Raw genomic sequence first — 22,831 nt, 5'->3', positions numbered from 1 at the left:
CTCATACTTTTCTCTTTTCATTTCTTTTTTCTTGAAAGAAGGCAAATTTCAACAAGCAAACAATGATATGAAATGGAGTCTAAAGATTAACTTTAGGTCAATCAGAAAGATGATATTTTATGCATGAAACTAGACAATCATTGAGGGTGCTAATTAGTACATTAATTGGTTTAATTAATTATAATATTTGTGGTTGAAAAATGCAGCTAACCTCCACCATTTGTGGTATGCATATAGCAATGATGGTTATAAATTACCGTGTCACACTTTCTTCATGATTTACAAACCCCTCTAACTCTATTTTTTTATTCAATGTTCTAAAAATCGACTTTGGCAGTCATCGACGTTTAAGCAAAAGAATTATGCGATGGTTAACCGTCGAAATTAACCAATAAATGAAAAAGAAAAATTGAAAAAAAAATCAGAAAATTGCCTAAAAAGTCTAAGTAAGCGCCTGAACGACCTAGGTGGCCTAGGTGGTCTATGAGGTCTTGGCGTGGTTGAAAACTCTATGAAAATCAGAGTATGATCATTATGGTTTCAAGATTTTTTCAGAAGAGAATTGCGCGCTGAGCTTCTCTCTGCCCATTTTGGGTTCCAACGTAGAGGAAAGAGAAAATGTGTACATCTCCAATTCCTAAGTGACCATCTCTCACCCTTTTCTCTTTTATATTTTCACCGTTATCCAATGAGGCTGTGCCACCCAACATTCTAATTAACAGAAGTGTCAGCCACCTTCCACTCAGCCAATACTTTTTATACCACGTGTTTGATGCAGTTATTTTTCTTAAAATTCACCACAAATGAATACAACATCTAAAAATATTTTCTAAAATACTATTGACTTGTAACCACTTGAACACTAAAGAAAAAATTTCAATAGTTTTATATGTCATATTTTAAATAATTTTTTTGAAAGTACATCGATATTTTTACACTAGGGAGAAGGGGAGTTCGGCTAAATCACACAATGGGTAACCTAATTTGGTATTGAATTCACCATTCATGAGATTCAAACCAAAGACCTCTCACTTCTAAGCAAAGAAGAATACCACCAGATCGTAGTACTGAGTTGCAAATAATAAATTTAATTAAAAAAAATGCCTAGAACTCATTTAGGCTAGCATAGGCATTTAGATGCTAGGTTCCTCCTTGCCCCTCAGCTAGCGCCTAACTATTTTTAGAACATTATTATTTTTTAATATAATGATATATTACACTAAGAAGTGCGGAATTTGGGTAGGATATCATAATAAGCTAAGTCATAATAATTTGATATTAAATTAGTCATACACGAAAGTCGAATCTAAGATTTTTTTATTTACAAGTAAACAATAATAACACTAATGCTAAGTGACTACGTAACATGAAGTTTAAAGCAAACCATTGCGTCATTTACATGATCAACACGCGCGCACTAGCTTGGTATCTGACACGCATAAAATTTTTTTGATAACTTGTATGATATGCATCAAATATTGCTCAAAATATTCAATATCAGCTCCATTCAGTGGATTGTGGAAGATGTCTGCATCTTCGATTTGTATGAATTATATACCATAAATTTGAGAGCCTAACCTCCATAATTGAGGGATGGTGGGGGAAGTCATATCCAATTTTTTTTTTTAATAATTATAGATGATAAATTGTATGAATAATTGTTGAAATTAACCTTTTAAATAATAAAGGTGTCACCACAATATAGAAGATATACGTGATCAATTTGGAATAATTTATGACTTTACATGCCCTTAGCTAGGTGTAAACGCAAGATATATTGGATTACTTTGTGATCTATCTTGCTTCCTTTAAACTCATCAATATATATATATATATATAGGTAGCTCAAATATATGTTAATTAATTAGTAGTTAGTGTCATGAGTTAATGTGACACTAACTACTTATTTTGGTCAGGCCGTCTTTGAGATTTTAGGATCCTGTGCGAAATTTATAAAAGCGTCCCTTCTTAAGATAAGTCTTAACAAATGTAGGACAATGTATTGACACTAGAAAACAATCACTTAAATCAAAATAAAATTTAACACTTACTGATTGCAAGTTTGAAAATGTCATTAATAATAAGTAAAAACAGCTACAAACATAATGTTCACTAAATAATCAAAAGCAGTTCAATCTTAAACAACCAAACAAGAAAACAAACTTCAAAAACTCTAACTTTAAAGTTTCACTTGAATATGTAACATTATTATATAATAATATTGAAAAAATATCGTCTTTTATGGTATATTATTGGCACTCAAAATATCTTATTGTATTGTAAATTTTTGTATTTAGAAAGAAAAAAAATTACGCTTATAAAGAGTGTAAGATGAGATTTTAAAGTGCTAACAAAATCAATTTTTGAATATAGAACATTATTTCATAACAAAAGCAATTTTAAATATAAAATATTATTACATATAAATATTAGATGACAAAAATTTTGGGAGCCCCTTCAAATTTGGGGCTTTATGCGACTGCACCTTTCGCACCCCCTCAACGCCCCCTCTGATTTTGGTTCACTCTAGAATATACTCATATGCTAGAACTGTTCATTTTAAGATCATATTGTAAAAATTCACTGAAATTGAAAAATTCTTTAGCTATTTGATGATTATTATGAATACCGTCATAAGAGTATTGAAGTTTTGCAAATATTTCTATGATGACATAAAACTTGGATATGTTGGAGAATTGGATCTCACATTGGTCATATAATTAAATAATGTCCAATTAATATTTGAGAGTTTCCACCTCTAATATCATTGAGGCATTTATGATAAAACCACACACCTAGTAATTGGTTATGTTGAGATAATCGGTAATATTGGTAGTGGACCATATTGAGCCTATAAGGTTTATCAACACATACAGTTTGGATTATATGATCGTTATTTAATCGTCATGTTTGCTAAAATTACTTGTTTGCCTATTAATTAGAAAACTAAATTATATTGTAATGTAGTATTGAAGTTTGGCAGAGTTGTATTTCAATGAGAACTAAAACTTAAACTTAAACATGCAGTTTGAATACATTGTAAAATAATTATTAAAAAAAAACGAGTGGTTAACACTGTATTAATTTATTAACTCGTTAACACTTGAATGCTGAGCTATATATGTGTGCATAACATCAATAAACATTTCTAAGTTGGCCTTATTGAACTTTATTTTATTTCAATATATGATGCATGTGTATGTACAGACATGTATCTAAGATAAATAATATGGCCACTTACGATTGAAGCTTGTGCCGCCACTAATACTAATAAAGTTTAAGGGCCACCATAATTTATAAGGAGGTAGATTGTCTGCCCTCTTATTTGGTGCTCTTCTCATCCCATCTTATTTTGTGCGGTCACGGTTAAGTCACATCAATATTTTATATTGATTTTTTTTTATAGAGATAATAAGACAAAAAATAATAGGAATATAAAATGTTGACGTGGCTTAACCGTGACTGCACAAAATAGAAGGGGATGGGAAGGGCACCAAACAGGAGGGCAGACAATCTGCCTCCAATTTATAGAGGGCCATGACACATGAGCCTTGATTTTTTTAATGTGCCACGAGGAAATGATTGAATGTGACGATCCGTTCCTAATTTTTCATGTAATTTTCTCTCTAAGTGTGTAAAATGATGTTTATGCCCTTTTTGGCAAAAGTGGAACCTGACATAGACGTAGTTATTCGGCTTCAAATTATTTTTCTCGTTATCGTAATTAAATAGTACTCGTTGTTATGGTCGTGTGAACGTAAATTAGACCCAAATCAGACTTGTAACGAAAAAGTTACGCCTAGTTAAAGTGAGTTAAAAACGGGTAGATTATGTACACGTGCGTGTTAATTATTCAATGTTTGAAAACCACTATTTTTTATAAGGCACGTTAGATTTCGTGTGATTTCCACTATACAAAACCTTATCATTTTTCTCTGTAAAAATATGACCACCAACCAATTAGCCTTTCTCCTCATAGAATACAGAGAATATTCCGTTAAAGTTAATGGAATATCAGATGCCATTAGACTTAATGGAATATTCCGTTAGTTCTGCCAGCGTGTGGCCCTCGCATGTGGCTGTGACTTGGCAGCGCATGAGGGCGCGTATAGCCACCGACCGACGTGTGCTTGACATGTACGGGTCCGTGACATCGAGTAGAATGCTTTGGTATATTTAAACCCTCTGTTTGAGCAAACTATGGGGGTTTTTCCTAACCCTTTTTTTTATTATGTTCTTATTAATTAATTAGTTTAGTTATTTCCCGCATAGGTGAGACTTATCCCAAGGATGTACGAGGACAAGCAAGGCTAAGAGGCTATGATCCATCGACGTATTAGTGAGTGGGCATTTGTTTTCGTGTGTGTGTGTGTGTGTGTGTGTGTGTGTGTGTATAAACTTTATAGTTTTCACAAATACTTTTGGATTGAATTATGCCTATCATGCCATGTTTTATTTAATTTTAGAAGATTTTTTTACATGGTTGAGATTTATATACTATCATGGCATGTTCATATACATTTTACCTGCTTATCATACATTGCTACACCCGGTGTTAGTGCTCGCCTAGGGACAGGGCCAGTCTTTCACGTGTATGTTCACATTCACACCGCATGCTCGCCTTAGATCCAAGTAGGTGCCAGTCCTGTCGTACATGTTGCAATAGGCAACTCCGACTCGTATGTGACTGCAAATAGCACCAGTCTTCACGTGATTGTAGCACTAGAGCGTATATTATGATTACACCCAGTCCTGTTCATGTTAGAAAATCCTCTACATGAACTCATGTGTCAGCATAGATTGATGAGCACCTAATTTTATTATAGTACTGTTGAGATGTGGTGATTTGGCATACTTCTGAATATACTGTTGATTTACATTTGATTTCATATTTATACGTAGTATGATTTTCTGGAAACTATACATGTTTTATGGCAAGGGGTTAGTATATTCAGAAAATAAATGAGTTTTATAAACCTTTGTTTTTGCCCACTCACCCTTCTATTTTTCGCCCGTCCAAGTCCTAGTTAGCTAAATTATTCTGTGGCGTACAAGGAATATCCGGCGGTTCTGACATATCCATAAATAATATAGGGACTTTTCATATTGTGTAATAAGTACTTAACTAGTTTCGACTGCACTACTTGTGTCATCTATGCTCTGAACATTTGTTCTTTATGGGTTCTTCCTACTACTGCGCATTCTCTACTTTAGTTTAAATAATTGTTAGTTTTAGTTTAAATTTATCCATATTTTTATGCTTCACTTCTCTTTTTGGTTACGTCACCTTCGAGTGATGGCCAGCATGCCTCGACTTCGATCGGAGTGTGTCATTGAAGGCCAAATATTACACTAGAGGGAAAAGAACAAAACAAAAAGGACTCCAAAGAGAAAATGGGTAGACCCTTGTTAAGTCATTCTTTCCTATTCACCATATCCTTAAAATTAAAGGGCAAGATCCTTACATATATATTTGGGTGTTTCAGTCCTTTGAGAGAAACACTCGACACACTTTATGTCGTATTTTAACAATATAATTGTTTATTTATTTTAGGTCTTTCTTCAAAATTATCTCGGTTATAAACCACTTAAAGAAAAAATCCTATGACCATTGTTTTGAATAATAGGCATTTTAGTGTTCTTTGAAGTACTGCATTCATCTATTTTCTTAAATAAAATATGTATATTTTAAATTTATTATTAAGGGAGAGATGATGGTTTGAAACTACTACAATAATTTAGGGAAGATGAGAGTTTCAAACTCGGGACATATGGGTAGAAACTAAACACTCTATGCACTAAGATACTAGACTACATGCACTGCAACATGTATTGAATTTGTCTAATTTTTTATAAAAATAATCTAAGAATTGGTCAAGTTATAAATTATTATAAAAGGAAAAAAATATTGCAGAACTTGGTGGTGGCTTACAACCAGATGGGTCTTATGAAAGGAGCATTTCTGACTCTTTCCCCCTCAATTATTTGAACTACCTGGGCTGGCGATGACCACGACCCTTGTATTGTTGTTACTAATATACTATGATTTATAATAGTATAATTATTTGGACTCCTAGCTTCCAGTTGGTGAGGTTGTTTAGGAGAAAGCTACACCAACGGAGAGTTGTAAGAACCATGATCTGTCTGTCAATATTTTACTGTTGCATTCGTTTCTATGCACTCGATCTAGGAGTTGTTAGGATTTTTTTTTATATTTTTTTTGCATAAAGCCAAACATGGTTCGCATAGTTTTTTGGTTCCTCTGCATATAATTTGGTTTCATCAGTACATTTGAGAGAAAATTTTCAAGACTTTTCTATCATGTACGTCATTGCGACAGTGTCAACTAATTGAACACTCTAGTTAAATTGAGCGGCAGAAACAATCCCGCATAAATATTTCTCTATACCATGAGATGAGTATCGTGTATGAACGTATAAACGCAATAACGGTAGTATACACAAAAATATCTTGGTCTAAGGTCGTAGATTTATTGGCCTTATATCAAATGCATGTTCTGTACGGCAACACCAATAGCGAAGGGCCTTTCGTTTCCAAAGTAGTTTATTGATTTCTTTAAGTGAAAAAATGGAGTTTAATATTTGATTTAGCGAGGGAATTTCTTTTGCAGAATTGAGAAGTAACATCGGGGTCAAGCTTTTACTAAATATATTTAACCAATCAAGAGCAGGTAGCATAATAACGATCAATCTGGATTTTTTTAAAGTATTTAATTTGTTCTTGAATAGGCTAACTGTTGTCTCGTGCTGCATCAGATGAGAGGAGCCAGACGTAGACAGCCAGCCTACGCGCAAGCGGTATGCGTACTCAGTTTTCTCTGATACCATAGTAACCATACAGACTACAGAGTCGTTTTACTTACTAATATATTTCAAAGTTTTGAATTCTACGTACATGTGTAAGAGGAATGTTATATATACCCGGTGCCTTGTAAGAAAGCGCAAACAGACTAAACCATATGATTCGCCTTCGTGTGTCTGTTTCACCATATATCAAAGTTATTAATTTAATTAGTTGGGGTGTTTAGATTGGCTCCTCCAAAATATTATTTGAGTTTCGAATATTTGTACTTTCGTGCAAAGGCTTTATACATTTAGCACTATCAAATAAGAAAAGAACTTTATCTGATTAAACATAAAAAATAAAAAAAGTGTCAATTAAACTCACTTATTTAAATTCTCCAAATATTATGAGAGTTTTAGAAGTGCTAACCTTTGACTGTTGGGGTTTGGTAGATTAATAAGTGTTCGGCGACTGGGAGCATAATGTAATGGTGCATGCCGCAAATCCTACGATGTGCTAAACTGTTGAGATCACCGGAAACCCTAGGATCTGCTCCTTGACAATTATCATCTCAACCATTCAATTTCCCTCGACAAACCATCATTTAATCCAACATATGATTCACTAACACTATTGTCCAGTAATCTTTATGTTCACTTGTAATTAAAGAGGTCATAAGTTCGACTCTCATGAATATGGAGAGTTTGTAATCAGTTATTAATTAATAGTCCATTGTGTGACTTAACTCAATCCTCACACTAAAATCATTGTATCAAAATTTAAAATGTTATTATCTTGTGTATATAAACTCTCTAATAAGCTCTTAATGATTTAAGAATTGTGGTAGCAAAAATATGTCATTTTCAATTTTGACAAATTTGTACCTACAAAATAATTAAACACATTTGGCCAATGGATTTATGATCCCTAAGTCAGTTTCTCTAAAAAAAAAAGAGTTTAGGACTCAATTGCATATAGAAAAAAATTTCTAGAAATTAGTGTAGAATGGAGTATTTATAGGAGATGTGGCTGGCCATAGGGAGAGGGATCTTGAGCCATGTGTCGGTGTCATGTTGGCCAAGGTATGTCATCTGTTGGATGGAGGAGCGCATTATCAAAGATATTATTTAATTACTATTATCTTAGAATTATCTCGTAAAATTCTTGATTAGATTTGATTGTGATTCCTTACTTGATTGGGTTGGTCTTTAATAAGAAAAGCTTAAAAATAAGCATTAGTTATTAATCCTATCTTTAATTCTCTTATCTTATCTCCTTGCCATCGGCAATAGAGCTTAGAGAAGTCATAGTCAGTAGTCAGGTCTTTTTGAAGGTTGAACTGCACATGGCACAAATGTGGACCTCCAATTTAATGAGGGAATTCCCATCACTTGTGGGTAAAAGTCCACGTGTTAGCTCCTGGATTTTTTTAATTAATATTATCTTAGAATTATCTCGTAAAATTCTTGATTAGATTTGATTATGATTCCTTACTCTCTTGTCTTATCTCCTTGCCATTGACAACAGAGCTTAAAGAAGTTGTAGTCAGTAGCTTAGAGTTTTTTGAAGGTTGAACTACGCATGGAAAAAATGTGGGCCTCCAATTTAATGAGGGCATTCTCATCACTTGTGGGTAAATGTCCACGTGCTAGCTCCTGGATTTTTTAAATTATTTTTTGCTCCATGAATGTCCCCACACCTGCCGTGCTATGGTTAGGAAGTACAAGAGGTGTAAAAATCCCAAGTTAAGAAGCCTTGTCAAAAATGGATTTTTCGATTGCATTGATTATGAGCTTTGACTTGTAATAAAAGTCTTCTAGGAGATGGAGTCCAATTGCCTACAAAATTTATTTTAGGGTTTGTTGGATATTAGGGCTTAAAAAGATAACTCTTTGAGCATAACCTGAAAGGCTTTATAATTCTGAATTGGAAAAGGATCCTCTTCGGATCCCTTCCACCTAATCCTTATGACCCACAAATCCAAGTCCTTGAAATTTGATCCAACGGCTAAGTTATTAAAACTTTTAATGGGGCCCTTTGTTTGTAACCATTTGATCAAATTTCAAAGGCCCAAATTTGTAGTTCATGAGGCTTAGGTGGAACGGATCCGGAGAGAATCCATTTCCTTCTGAATTTGATCTTTGTTTAAAAATAGGTAGACACATCATCTACAATGATATCCATAGATTTTTCTATTATTTACAAGCATGCCAACCTAGTAACATTAATGCTAGATTTGTAGTGGAATGCGGTTATATCCCAAACGTGGAAAGTATAATTTATCAAGTTAATGCAAGAGTCAATTTTTAATTTTTAATTTTTTAAATTACTATACGTTAATGCCATATTTACTGCTTCAAATCTTTGAATACCTTTTTGCACTCTTTGTCCTACTTGTGCCTCTACACCCTCTTTAAAGCCTTGAAAAAGGGTTTTCACCGGTTAGTTAATCATAAGAGGAGTTTGAGAATTGTTGCTCGTCCAGTTAGACTTTGGTTCTCTTTCAAAGTGATTGGGGACTTCACATTTAGGATGACTCGAATCTACTCTAGATGTGCGTCGTTTGTGGTCTCAATGCGCTGGAAGTTGGGGCAATGGTGATTTCGGTTACCCTCGACGGTGGTCTGTAGGTTTATGATGCTCTTCCCGGCGATCAACTCGTCTGTGTGTTGGTTGCGGTACACATCATTCGTCTCTAGCTAGCGAGCAAGCTGCTCATGATTGCGTTTGGTGTTAAGCTCAAGTTGAACTTGAACCTGACTACCCTAAAGTTTCTTCATGTTCCCTGTGTTGCCTACTTCGATGTAAGGTGTGAGGAATTATCTTTGAGCCAAGTCGAGATTGGAAACTGCACATGGGTTCAGGGTTTAAGTGTTCATTAGAGCGTGGGCCCAACCGTGAATGTATACTCGTTTGCGAGCCAAGTCGGTAATGAACACTTCTCAGCACACTAAGGCAGAAGATAATGTTTTCACAAGGGCCAAGGCAAGAGTGCACGCTACCTAAACACCTGGTTCGTGGCTGGTTTAGTAGTTGCTTGTCGAGACACTTTTGGAAAGAAATATCATCATCAGCTCCTATCCTACATCGGGTTACCTCGTCAAGAGTACGCTGCATTTTGATGTGCTTAATGAATAAATTCTCCAAGGTGGTTTAATACGTGATGGCATTTGTCAAGTCTAACATGAGGGCATTTGTCAAGTCTGCAACTTACTGGGATATTTTGGATCAACATTTGGAGTGTTGAAGCTCAGTTGGTATGCATTTTTGTGAGTGGTGGAAGTGTTGTGAACAGTGGGCACGAAATTTAAGTTGAATGGGTCAAATTTTTTGAATAATGGGGTTTAAAAAACCTTTGGTTCAATCGTTAGTCCAGATCAAGCGTGCAAGTCCAGTCTGAATCAAATTTGATCTAGAGATCAAGGGCCGATCCAGTTGAACCACTCTGGGACCGAACCAGGGCTTGGGAACCAGGTCGGACATGTGAGCGGCTGGAACGGGTCAGGTTGGCCCACTTGGCCTTGGGTTGGCGTAACCTAGGCTTGTGAGGGTTAGGCTACACTATAGCTGTCTGCGTGTGTACTTAAGCCTGATGTGCTTAGGTTGCTTGTGTAGCTGTTAGAGCTGCTCTGTGGCCTACTTGTGACATCCCACATCGCTCAGGGGAGTGATCCTTATATGTATATTCTCATCCCTACTTAGCACGAGGCCTTTTGGGAGCTCACTGGCTTTGGGTTCCGTAGGAACTCTGAAGTTAAGCGAGAAGGGGGCTAGAGCAATCCTATGATGGGTGACCCACTAGGAAGTTGCTCGTGAGTTCCCAAAAGCAAAACCGTGAGGGTGTGGTCGAGGCCCAAAGTGGACAATATCTTGCTACGGTGGTGGAGCGGGCCCGGGAAGTGATCCGCCCTGGGCCGGGATATGACAATTTGGCTTGTGTACTGATGATGATCGTGGTATATGAATTGACGTGCATATTCGAAAGGTGTTTGATTTACATAGATGGTATGTTATGATGAAATATGAGTGACAATTTGGTATCAGAGCCTAACCCTGGTCGCGTGTGTGCCGACGAGGACGTCGGGCCCCTAAGGGGGGTGGATTGTGACATCCCACATCGCTCAGGGGAGTGATCCTTATATGTATATTCTCATCCCTACTTAGCACGAGGCCTTTTGGGAGCTCACTATCTTTGGGTTCCGTAGGAACTCTGAAGTTAAGCGAGAAGGGGGCTAGAGCAATCCCGTGATGGGTGACCCACTGGGAAGTTGCTCGTGAGTTCCCAAAAACAAAACCGTGAGGGTGTGGTCGGGGCCCAAAGCAGATAATATCGTGCTACGGTGGTGGAGCGAGCCCGGAAAGTGATCCGCCCTGGGCCGGGATGTGACACTATTAGTTCTAGGCTACTATGACTGCAAGTTTTGAGCTGTTAAAGTGGCAACATTATTGGATGTGGCTCGTGGTAGGGGGCATCCAAGCGCGAAAAGCGACGGCATAGGGTCACGTCATGTCCCTTATTCTCTAGTCTATGTCCATGTACATAAGGGATATTGTTCATCGTGATTTCAGAACGTTCAATCATGTTTTTCCTTCTCTAGGCCAGCACTATAATCAAAGAATTAAAATTTTGAAGATTAGAAGCACCTAGAAAAATTCAAAGAAGGGGAATTTTGAAAAGAATTTGAGCGAGAGCTTCTTTGAGAATTAAATCGAGCTCCCAATGAAAAGCATCAATTTGTGGTAGCAAAAATTCACCGTCTTTAGTCTTGACGAAGTTTTACCTATAATACTTTTGATCAAAGAGTGTGGGGTAGGGGGTGTTTTGCTAATGGATCTTCGATACTTAAGTTAGTTTTTCTGAAAAGAGATAGAGTTTAGAACTTAATTGCATAGCAAAAGCTTACCAATTAGTATAGAATGGTATTTATTGGGAGATGTGGTCAGCCATGGATAGAGGGATCTCGCGCCATGTGTTAGCGTCCAGTTGGCCAAGATGTGTCATCCGTTGGATGGAGGAGAAAATTATCCTGAAGATATTATATTATTTAATTAATAATATCTTGTAATTATCTCGTAAAATCCTTGATTGGATTTGATTGTGATTCCTTACTTAATTGAGTTGGTCTTCAATAACGAAAGCTTAAAGATAAGGATTAGTTATTAATTCTATCTTTAATTCTCTTGTCTTATATCCTAGCAATAGGTAACATAGCTTGGAGAAGTCATGGCCAACAACTCATGTCTTCTTGAAGGTTGAATTGTGCGTGGAACAAATGTGGGCTTCGTTAATTTAATGAGGGCATTATCATCACTTATGGGTAAAAGTCTACGTGTCAATTCTAGAATCTTTTAAATTACTTTTAGCTCCATAATTATAATTGACTACAATTTTTGATATCATGATAACAGTTATCTGACAACTCATATGTTCATTAACAACTGATTATAATAATTGACATAATTAGTACAAATCAATAAGCATACATGTACCTAATTGAGTAACGTGATCCGTTAGTCTCAAATCGTATATCAACAACTCAAATAGATCGAGACTGACATGCAATTAAATGATATGTCAATTTGTCAATATTACTAGCCCCACAAATTATTGGTGATGAAACATTGTGATCACCATCTTTGTTTGCTTTCCAAGAAGGAGGCCATTAGGGTTTGGATTTTGATGAGGGTTTTTTTAGCCTCAAAAGGCTGTAGTAGTTTGTCTATTTTGATTTACTAGGAAGCCAATCAACAGCCTTCATTCTATCTAAGGTCCCTAGAAAAATGAAAGTCCCACACAACAGCTATCATGCATATACAGATTGTGGAGTACCATCCAACTCAAAAACAAATGCATGCAGTTCTATCGATCCCCGATTCCCATTTGTCACATTCTTTGGTTAAAAAGGAAAGAGATCCCTCATCGTTTTTATTCATTTACTGATCTAGGTCAAATATATGTAGCTAATGCTCCTTATTGTGAATGCAGTGTCCCTATGAAGTGTATGTTCCTTGTTACAAGAGCCTAATCAGAATCAAATACTAACCAGCAAATTATTGAGTTGGGAGATGTAAATACTTGCAGGATTGATCAATAAATCGGAACGAAGGGTCATTTGATTCTAGAGAACAAAGAGTCTCGTTTGGTAAGCATAATTAGATTGAAATTCTGAAAGGTCATTTAAAAGACATGTTTGAAGATATTACAACAAGCCGCATATTTGTAAATTTACCACCAAACTTTAGGACCTAATGAAAACAGCTGTATGAGACACACTTTTGTTATATTATATGTGAGCTCAACATCGCAATCTACTTGTAAAGTCGGTTCCTCCCAAGTAATTTTAAAAAAAGGCATTCGTCCATTTCTCCACTAAATAAAGGAGAAAGCAACAAAGTCCTATATAGTCAGAATCATCACACATTCACTATGAAAGATGCCTGAAAGTGACCCCTCTCATCCAGAAGAAAAGAACAAAGCAAAGAAAACAAAAGGCAGTACCGCCCGTCGCTCCTCCTCCATGAAACTCAAAGTCCATGCCTAGATTAGTAGATTCTGACTTCTAATCCAAGTGTCAAGTCCTAAACCCTAGATCTACTGCCACAACGTTCACACTCACATAAGCTCTACGACGACTATAACTCATCATGATCCATGAGACATTTCGACCCAAAAATAGAACGATCCATGCGCCTGAGAGCTCAAGTTCAACGATCGGTGTCCAAGGGCTTCAAGTTATGATTAAATGTTTTTAACCACTTCAATTACAAATTGTCTAGAATTTAAATATTTAGAAATACTTTTGGGAGGTTCTATGGCCACCCCCAAACTATTAAAAACAGTCTTACACTGTGGAGACACTTGTTTTCTCTAACATGACATAACTATGGAGGTCATCATGAGTCGTAGTATTTGGTAGAAACCGTATTAAATTATTTAATAATTCAGTAGCTAGCAAATAGAAAATCTTTAAAAAATTTGGTTGATTTCCTTTAATACTAGAAGTCCAACACGAGTCATTCGGTAGCAACCAACTGAAAATTGTGCACATATATCATAGCTAGAAGCTTAGCATCCTCAAAATTTTCTATTGCTCCATATGGAACAGTTTCAGTGGTTAGCACCATTGTCACCATAATCGTTGTGATCTCCATCGTTGTCTTCATTTACAATGGAGGGTTTTATAGGTTCTGGAAGCGGTTCACAAACTAAATTCTAAGTTGTGTTAATCTATTTTGTCATGGTAAAGGGATAGTTACTAAGGGCCTTTTAGGGGTGTTGAGAGGGTGATTTTAGTTTTTTCTTTCCGAAATAATAAACTTCATTCATGATTAGGAATATTTATATAAACAAAGTAGATAAAAAAGAGTATAGGGATCAAAGTTAAAGAACACCTACAACATCAAACAAAGAGGGAGACCAACACAAACTTAGGTCAGGAAAAATAAAAGAAAAACTAATGAAAATTGCTTGAAAACTTTGAGTTTTAACGATAATGACAAAATAAAGGGTAAAGTGAATAATACTAAAATTGACTTTTTAATATTAAAATGTGGTTTTTCATTAAAGTGAACAGTACCGGAACTTTTCGTTAAAATTTCCTAAAATAAAAGACAAACAACCATAACAAAAAGAAACCTAATTTCCAAAGCAAAGTGCAGCTCCCCGCCGCCGCCACATCTACTGAGCCAATAGCCACCACCAAGGTCGACGCCAATAAGGAAATAATCCGAGGTCGAAGCCAAAAATAGCATTGCAGCACCACACTAACCCCAAAATTTAAAAAAGCACCCGAGCCAAGAAGTCACCCTCTCTAAAATCAAGGGAGATTTTAGTTAACACATCAATTTAAGTGCATGTGGAAAGTACAAATGGTGAATTGCCCTAATGGTTAGGCTTCATTTTCAATCTATTGTGTCTTGGATTCAAACAAAGGCCTCCTCTGCTAGTATAAATAATAGAAGAGTGTTATCCACACACTCATTTATACTTCTCACACAAATTTTTTAAATTTCGACCGTCGAATCAAATCAATTGAAGAAGATTTATAAAAAAAAAATTAACAAAATTATATAAGAAATAAAAATAAACATGCTAATAACACTTTTTAAATTTGCATTTTAATTTTAGTAAGGGGTGCCTTCAATATAATTTTTATTTTTTATTATTGGTCAATGGTGCCTTCAATGGTTTTTTTATTATTTTATTATTTTATTATTGGTAAACGTGTACCTTCAATAGTTTTTTTATTTTTTTATTATTGGTCAACGGGTGCCTTCAATATTGAGTGTAATAGAACCACACGTCTTTAACTTCCAGTTTGAACTGTTTGTAGTAAAGACGATCGCTTATAGAGAACCACACGTTTTTCCTTCCAGTTAGAACAACTCGAGCATTTGTTAACTTACATCTGAACTGTTCTGGTAAATCATGATTAGGAGTGGGAATAAAAATTGTGAAACCAAGGAACCGTACCGAATTCAGAAAAAAAAAAAATCAGAAAAAAGCAAGTTGACTAAAAGTCAATTTGTTTTCAAAAACCGAACCGAACTGGATCTGTGTAATTTTAATTCGATCCTCTCCTTAACAGAACCAGTCTGAACTTAAGGTATCGTTTGGTATACAGACAGGACGGGACGGAACGGAACGGGAGCAAAGATGCCTTCGGATGGAAACAAGGAGGAAGAAGGAGACGAAGAGGTTATAATTTTGTGTTCCACGGATGTGGAATGAGTCGTTCCAGGGGGTGAGGTGGAACGAAAATTGACCCAAAACTCATCCCGTGGAACAGCTCGTTCCACCCGTTTTAGGCACACCAAACGTGGGACGGAACACCTTGTCCCACTCTGTTCCGTCCCGTCCCACGTACCAAACGGTACCTAACTGAACTGGTTGTATTTAATATTTGTTTTTTTTAGATATCAAATAACCTTAGCCAATTCAACGTTCATTTTTTGCCATTTAGTACTATGGTCTAATGGTATTCATCTTCACTTGTAAGTGAGATGTCTTAGGTTCGATTCTCGTCAAAGGCGAATTTGAACCATATTATTGATGGTCTATTATGAGATTAAGTTCCTCCTTAATTTAGATAATATTGTTTTTAAAAAAAATAAGGACTATTTTTTGACCCAAAAAAAAAAAATCAACGTCCATTCTTTTAGGCCCAAAAAAAATATAACTAAACTAAGGCCCAAAGCCCTGTAACTATACTAAAACCTAATACCGAACACATGTACCTGCACCAGGGATGCAAGTTGGATTGGAAATTCCAATTTGGACCGATAAATTTTGTTCCGAGTTCGAACATATCTGATTTTGAAAATTTCTGAAAATTTTGGTTGGCAATTGGAATGTGATCCAAAATTTCTCAAACTTAGTTTTATAAAAAGAAAATGGTACATATATTAAACTAAGGATAAAAGCATACGAATTATTTATCTTGTTTATTTTTATTTTATGTCATACACACGTAACAGCATACAAATATCGCAACAATTCAGAAAGAATATTAAATGCTGGATACATAAAAGCTTGTAAATTTTCAAAACAATGCAAAATATCCGAATTATGTTCTGAAAATTTTGTGACAAAGAAGTTTCTAGTAAATTTCGATAATTCAAAATTCTAAAATTGAAACTAATATTTGATTCCGAAACATTTTTGAATTGGTATTGAAATTGGTATTGAAATGCTTCTCTCTGATCCGATCACACCACTCCCTCACTTTCTCTCCCTACACTTTTCTCGGGTGTCAATCTTGGTTCTTCTCCACTCCGCTTTATTCCCTTTCTCCTTTTTCTTCTTTTCTTCTTCTTTCTTCGGTGTGCTCTTTTTTTTTAAAACGACGTACGGACGTAGAGAGTGGCCGGAATAAATGGCGTAATATATGGGAATTTGGGGATTCGATTATCAGAGTTTAGAGTTTGTGATATGCCGTGTTTGGATCTTGTGCTTTCTTTTCTTTTTTTCTCCTACACAAAGATATACATGTATAATTCGATTAGAACCGAAAACCGGTCGAACAGAACCGAGCAAAACCGAACCATGCCAGTTTAAGAAATAATTAAAATAATTTTAATTTTAAGAAATAATTTTGTTAGAATTTTGTCTAAAATTATCGAATGTTATAAATAATAGTTTCTTCTAATGGTAACTTACCCGTAAAGTTGATTACATGAACATGCCCTTTGATTTATTGTGTTTTCACACAACCCCTCAGATTTAAAGTTTTCTCACCCTGAAGTTTTGAACGTTACGGTCCCATAAGGTTTAACATGCTTTCATATAACACCCTTCAACTAAAATGAGGCCATGGATGAGGGGGATTGGAAAACAAGAAATGGTATTCCTAAATTTTCATAAACAAGAAATCGTAGCCGAAGCCAGACCGCACCTATGGGATATACAGAGCATTTTTACAGTCACTTTTGGCAAAAGACGTAGCCTTTTACCCGATTCATCTCATATAAACACATAATCCCCAAAAAATAATCACTATGCACCATGCAGGCACAACATCCGGCTGAATGGGTATCTTTACCCTCCTTATCTTCTTCTTGGAACCCTTCCTTGAATCTGTCCTAGTTTGTGTGCTCGTTCGACTTGAATGGCCGTTCTCCCAATACTCGAACCAAGTCCTCTTGGTGAAGGACTTCCTTTTCCAGCAACAGCTCTGCAATCTATCCTATCTGCTCCTTATGCTCCTCTATTAACTGAATGGTGCGGATGTATGCTTTACCCACCCATTCAATAACTTCACTGTCAATGATTGCACCGTTTTGCTACTGTAGGGCTTCGTCATCTCAAATGAATCGTCCCTCTGAGGAAATGAAAGAAGACCTACCTTGTTGCTGAAGTCATACACTGCAACTTGAGCATAAGTCATTTTGGTCACTTTCTCCAAGTCGTTCTGCGCTCCAGTTGAAATCTTCCCCAACAAAACCTAATCCAAAAATATCACCGCAGTTAATGACAAGTCAGTTGAAAAAATCTCATAAGCTACGAAGATGTCTTTCGTTTTAAAATTAGAATGTGGTGCCATCATAGGCTCATAGCAATACCCCAACTTCAGCTTTCTACATACATGAGCCTGATCATGCACAACTAGCCAGAATTTTTGTTTCTCTAGTAAACTAAGATGTACTGTCACAGATGTTACGAACTTTATTTTTTCTGTTCAGTCTGAGGCATTGTGCTTGATATTTAAGACAATTGGGTTATTGTAACACAAGACTGTCTGCAGTCGGAAACTATTCAAACATTGCAACACAACATATATTATTACTAATTATACAGATTTAAAGGACAAAAGGCATAATATACTTTCGGAATTAACCCTTAGAAGTTTTCTTTGTTGCCAAGATGGCATCCTTGGAATTTTAAACGCTATATTTCAGGTGAATTCGTACTTCAATGAGTGTGAGACCATACTAAAGTGCCTTTGTAACGTTTAAGCGTTGAACCAAAATCCTAAATTGGGGAGCATATAAGTACCATTCTTTAATAAATCAAGATTTTCCTTCTTAATTATAGAGCTTATCAGAAATTCTGGGAAAGATGGAGCTTCACCTGCTCAGCAGCTCGGCCACCAAGGGTCATGCATGTCATATCAAAAAGCTGCTCTTTCGTCATAAGAAGATTTTCATTGGAAACATACTGAGCAAACCCCAATGCTGCAGTACCACGTGGAACAATAGTTACTTTAAGTAAAGGTTCTGCATATTCAAGGAACCAACCAGCAACAGCATGACCAGATTCATGGTAAGCGACAGTCCGTCTTTCCAGCTTGCTTATAACCTGCATAAAGAGTCCAGCAAACAGTTAAATATCTTGGTAAAAAATTTAGAAAGTCTCTCATGATCAAACAGTTGTTTACACCATTGTTTTAGGTCGCGCAGGTACAAACTTAGAATTAATGATGCCAAAAAAATTATCTCACTGTTGCAGGTCCATAAAAAAATCTCCTAATTCTCAGCTATTAATCTTTGAATCATAAGGGAGTCGACAACTGCACAGATTACCATGCAGTGGCAACAGATACCTTGTTCTTCTTTTCTGGGCCGCCTATCACCCTGTCTATAGCCGCCTCAAAATGTTTCATGGTGATCTTTGGACTTTCATTTCTTGCAGCAATCAAGGCAGCTTCATTGCAGATATTTGCAATGTCTGCTCCAGCAAATCCAGGAGTGAGAGCAGCAAGCCTCTCAGAGTAAAATGACGGTTCCTGATCCAGCTTGAGCTTGCTCAGATATATTTGAAAAATCTGGTTACGACCTTTGATGTTTGGTTTATCAATGGTAGTCTGACAGTCAAACTGACCAAGCTTCAAGAGATCCAGAATATCAGGCCTATTAGTGCCAGCAAGTACAACTCTAGCAGTGGTTCCAAATCCATCCATTTCTACAAGCAATTGATTGAGAGTACTTTCAGGCTCGTCATGGCCTCCTGAACAGCCTCCACGCCCTCTTGCCCGGCCAATTGCATCAATCTCATCAATAAATATTATACTGGGTGCGCACTGTCTTGCCCCTAATAAGCTTCGAACCCTTCCCAACACCAACAAACATTTCCATAAAATCTGAACCAGATATAGATAGAAAGGGCACCCCAGATTCACCAGCAGTTGCCTTTGCAAAAAGCGTCTTTCCTGTTCCAGGAGGACCAACAAGAAGAGCACCTTTCGGAATTTTGGTTCCCAATTCCTCATATTTCTTCAGATGTTTTAGAACGTGCACAAACTCCATTATTTCTTGCTTAGCCTCATCGCAGCCAGCTACATCTTTAAAGAGAACCTGAATCAAAATGTGGACACTAAAGAATTGTTATGTAAATAACTGCATCCATGTTTGACTTTATTACTAATAGAAGAAACATGATGAAGGCAACACAAGGAAATGAAATGCATACTTAACCTTGTTCTTAGCATTCTTATCCAACTTTGTGACCTGTGCTTTGCCTATGTTGAATATTCCTCGGCCGCTTTTTCCACCTGGACCAAAATGCTAGGCATTTTTCTGCTCATGAACCAAAGGGCTCCCAGAAGCAACACTGTTGGCCCGTACCTTAACAACTCTTTGGACCACATTACTTGGGATACATAAATTACAGGAACAAAATCATGACGGTCAATCCCTAGAGCTTCTTGGGCTTCCTCCAACTTTTCTTCAAAAGATTGAACACTCCCAATGTTAAAATAATATTTAAACTGGGTTACATTTCCTTGGGAAGGAGAACCATTAACAGTATCACGGACAGAATCATCACTATGAACTTTTTCACGTACGGAGCTCCTCGCGTACACTTTTGCAACTGATTTGTTTGCAACTTCAATGTGATCGACCAACCCAAGTTCAAGTAGCTTATTTTTTTAATTCTTGGAAACTTATCTGGGAAACAAATCAGCTTAAGCAGAAATTACTAATGAAAATGAAATGGAAAAAATAAGCCAAATAACAACATTGATGCAGAATGTTTGACGCGAACTTAGACAATAAAGATATATAGACGAGAAGACACAGAGGCCTCAGGGAGGAACATCTGTTTATTCAATCATTCGAGACTCCCTCTACTGAACTATAAAGGCTCTATTATATAGACCTTGCTAGAAACACGAAGGTAACGTATTCAACAGAAAAGTAATCTGTTTTTTTTTTTTTTTCTCTGTCAAACACATTAAGGTAATCTTAATCCTACGCGAAAGCAATCCAAATAAACTAGTGTCTCTAATTGTAGTGATTACCTCCTTCGTTTGATGAGGATTAAGGAGTAATGATGTGACAATAAAGCCAAAGAACATTAGGAGCAATAAAATCTTGAATCTGCTTCGAAAACTGTCCCTGAGTATTCCCCTGACCACCTGCACTTGATCCCTCTGATGAAAAATGAAACTAATGGGCATACTAAAACAATGTTGCACTTACCCAAAACACATCAATGGGGAAAAACCTACAAAAATCAGAATGTGGCACACCTTTGGACGCTGATTTCTGTTCGCCCCCTTTCGGAATCTCCTTCTTATTTTTCGGATAATAATTTTCGTAATCTATAAGACCAAACCATTGCAGACATCCAAACATAAACACATTATGCTAAGCATCAAATTTTATCAAACCAAAAAAAATTCTCAACTTTTGGGCAGCAAGCCTTACTTTTCTTTCCGGCGCCTTGGCTGGAGAACAAGCGACGAATTCTATGGATTCCCAGAACAGACTTCAAATTCTCTGGATTCCCAGCTCCATTGTAAGCTATATATCCCCTCAGAATCCCTACGCAGCCATCAACGCACGCATTGCCGAGCGGCGTCGACAACGGCGGAAAGGAATCGTGCAGCAGGGTGTTCCTCCCGTTGTAAGTACCCGAAATCACATTCTGCGCAGAAAAATATCAAATTTATCAACCAACTAAAAAAGAGAACTTTAGGGAAAAAAATTCAAAACTTAGGATTTTTTATGTTATAATTCTTACTCTTTTGAATTTTGGAACGAGCCGAGTGGGTGATCGAGCGTCCGATGCTTGAGAAAACCATTGTATCGAGCCGCAGGAATCGTTTGAGGTGGAGAATGGTACTTTTGAAACCGTAGAGAGAGTTCTGCAGGTCTGTTTGGTTGCCGAGAAAATTTCTGTTGGGAAAGTTTTCTAGGGTGTGGCAATGGGGAGGGAGAGAAAGAGAAGTTTGCCGGAATTGGGAGTGGGAAAGAGCAGGGGCGGAGAAAGGGAATTGTTTGCTGCCGCCCAGAATCAAGAAACCGACTTCTTATTACTGAATTACGTATTTGACCTTTGTTTTGGGACGAGGGGATGTGAGTGGAGTAAAGGTTAATTTGGTCAATGTGCAGTGTTTCTTCAAGGTTTTTTAGAGCCTGAAAATTCGTGGCAAATATGTATGGTTTGGTTTGGTCACCTCGGTCCCCTTTTAACAGAATTGTGTTACAAAAATCGTAAAAAAAATTTATGGGATTAAAGATGAGAAGTGTTATTGGCATCTTAAAAATTTAATTCTACATTCCTTACAAATGTATTTTTCTTTCCTAATATAGAAAGTTTGGAATGTAAAATAAGATTTTTAGAGTACTAATAACAATTCCCTTAAAAATTAATGGATTTTGCAATAGTTAAAATAAGGTCGTTCACTCCTTTACACACACCTAGAGAGAAAGAGGGGGCCAAAATCAAGTGTAAACGTTCCACATTGTTATATGTCGCTTGAAAAGAACAATGCCCAAAGACACAAAGTCAAATATTTTATGAAGAAAAAAGAAACGATAAATACACTTAAAATAATAAGAACTTTAACGAAAAACTTCTAGTATTGTTCACTTTAGCAAAAGATCATATTTTTACACTAAAAAGTCAATTCTGATACTATTAACTTTATCCTGAATTTTGTCTTTATCGTTAAAACTCAAAGTTTTCAAACTCTTTTCATTAGTTTTTCTTAAAATAATTTGGTGTCTTTTCTCATGGCTCGCGTATGAATGCATTCAGCCGACTTTAGAGTGCAAATAATAGTGGGAAAAAACATTCTCATACAGAGTTTTGTATGAGTTTGCTTCGCCTTATGATATGGGAGGCAAGGAGTGACACAAGCAATTGCTCACTATACTTAGATTGCGATACAAACAAACATAGAAAACAGCAGTGTCGAATTGCTTCCCTCGAGAGTAATGTAATCTACATACATAAGTTTTACAATATAATGAAATAAGTAGCAAGGCTTAGAATCAGTCTCATTGTTGTTGGTTTAAAACGTGAAGAATTTCAAAGAAATATGAGAATTTCAGAAAAAAAAAAAAATTGATATGAAATAACTGTTGAACATTTGGTATAGGATTGTAATTTTGATATTTTCACTAAATTTGAAGAACTTTAGAAATCGAATCGAAAGAAAGATTGAGTTAAAAAAAAAAATGGTGCAGAAATAATCAATATCGAATAAGAGTTAAACGTTAGTTCTCTTGACACCATATTAAGATGAAGAACAAAAAGATGAAAGTAAGTGCAAGGAAAGGAGCCAGTACACTTGTGTAT

At 36.3% G+C, this 22,831-nt stretch overlaps 1 pseudogene across 1 annotated transcript; it reads right to left on the bottom strand.

Annotated features, from left to right (window-relative positions):
• Positions 1 to 17,130: 17,130 nt before the first annotated feature.
• LOC137745682 (ATP-dependent zinc metalloprotease FTSH 10, mitochondrial-like) lies at positions 17,131 to 22,591 on the bottom strand (annotated as a pseudogene). The gene is made up of 8 exons (XR_015954376.1): positions 21,269 to 22,591; positions 20,953 to 21,172; positions 20,775 to 20,846; positions 20,544 to 20,675; positions 19,717 to 20,190; positions 18,846 to 19,596; positions 18,374 to 18,601; positions 17,131 to 17,747 (listed from the first exon to the last, which is right to left on the bottom strand). The product of XR_015954376.1 is annotated as an ATP-dependent zinc metalloprotease FTSH 10, mitochondrial-like (transcript).
• Between the last annotated feature and the right edge of the window lie 240 nt (positions 22,592 to 22,831).

The sequence above is a fragment of the Pyrus communis genome, chromosome 12 (genome assembly GCF_041283825.1).
Source record: "Pyrus communis isolate YQ-2024b chromosome 12, ASM4128382v1, whole genome shotgun sequence".
Lineage (NCBI taxonomy): Eukaryota > Viridiplantae > Streptophyta > Magnoliopsida > Rosales > Rosaceae > Pyrus > Pyrus communis.
Note: the sequence above shows the minus strand (reverse complement) of the source record. Positions and strands in the feature narration are given on the sequence as shown.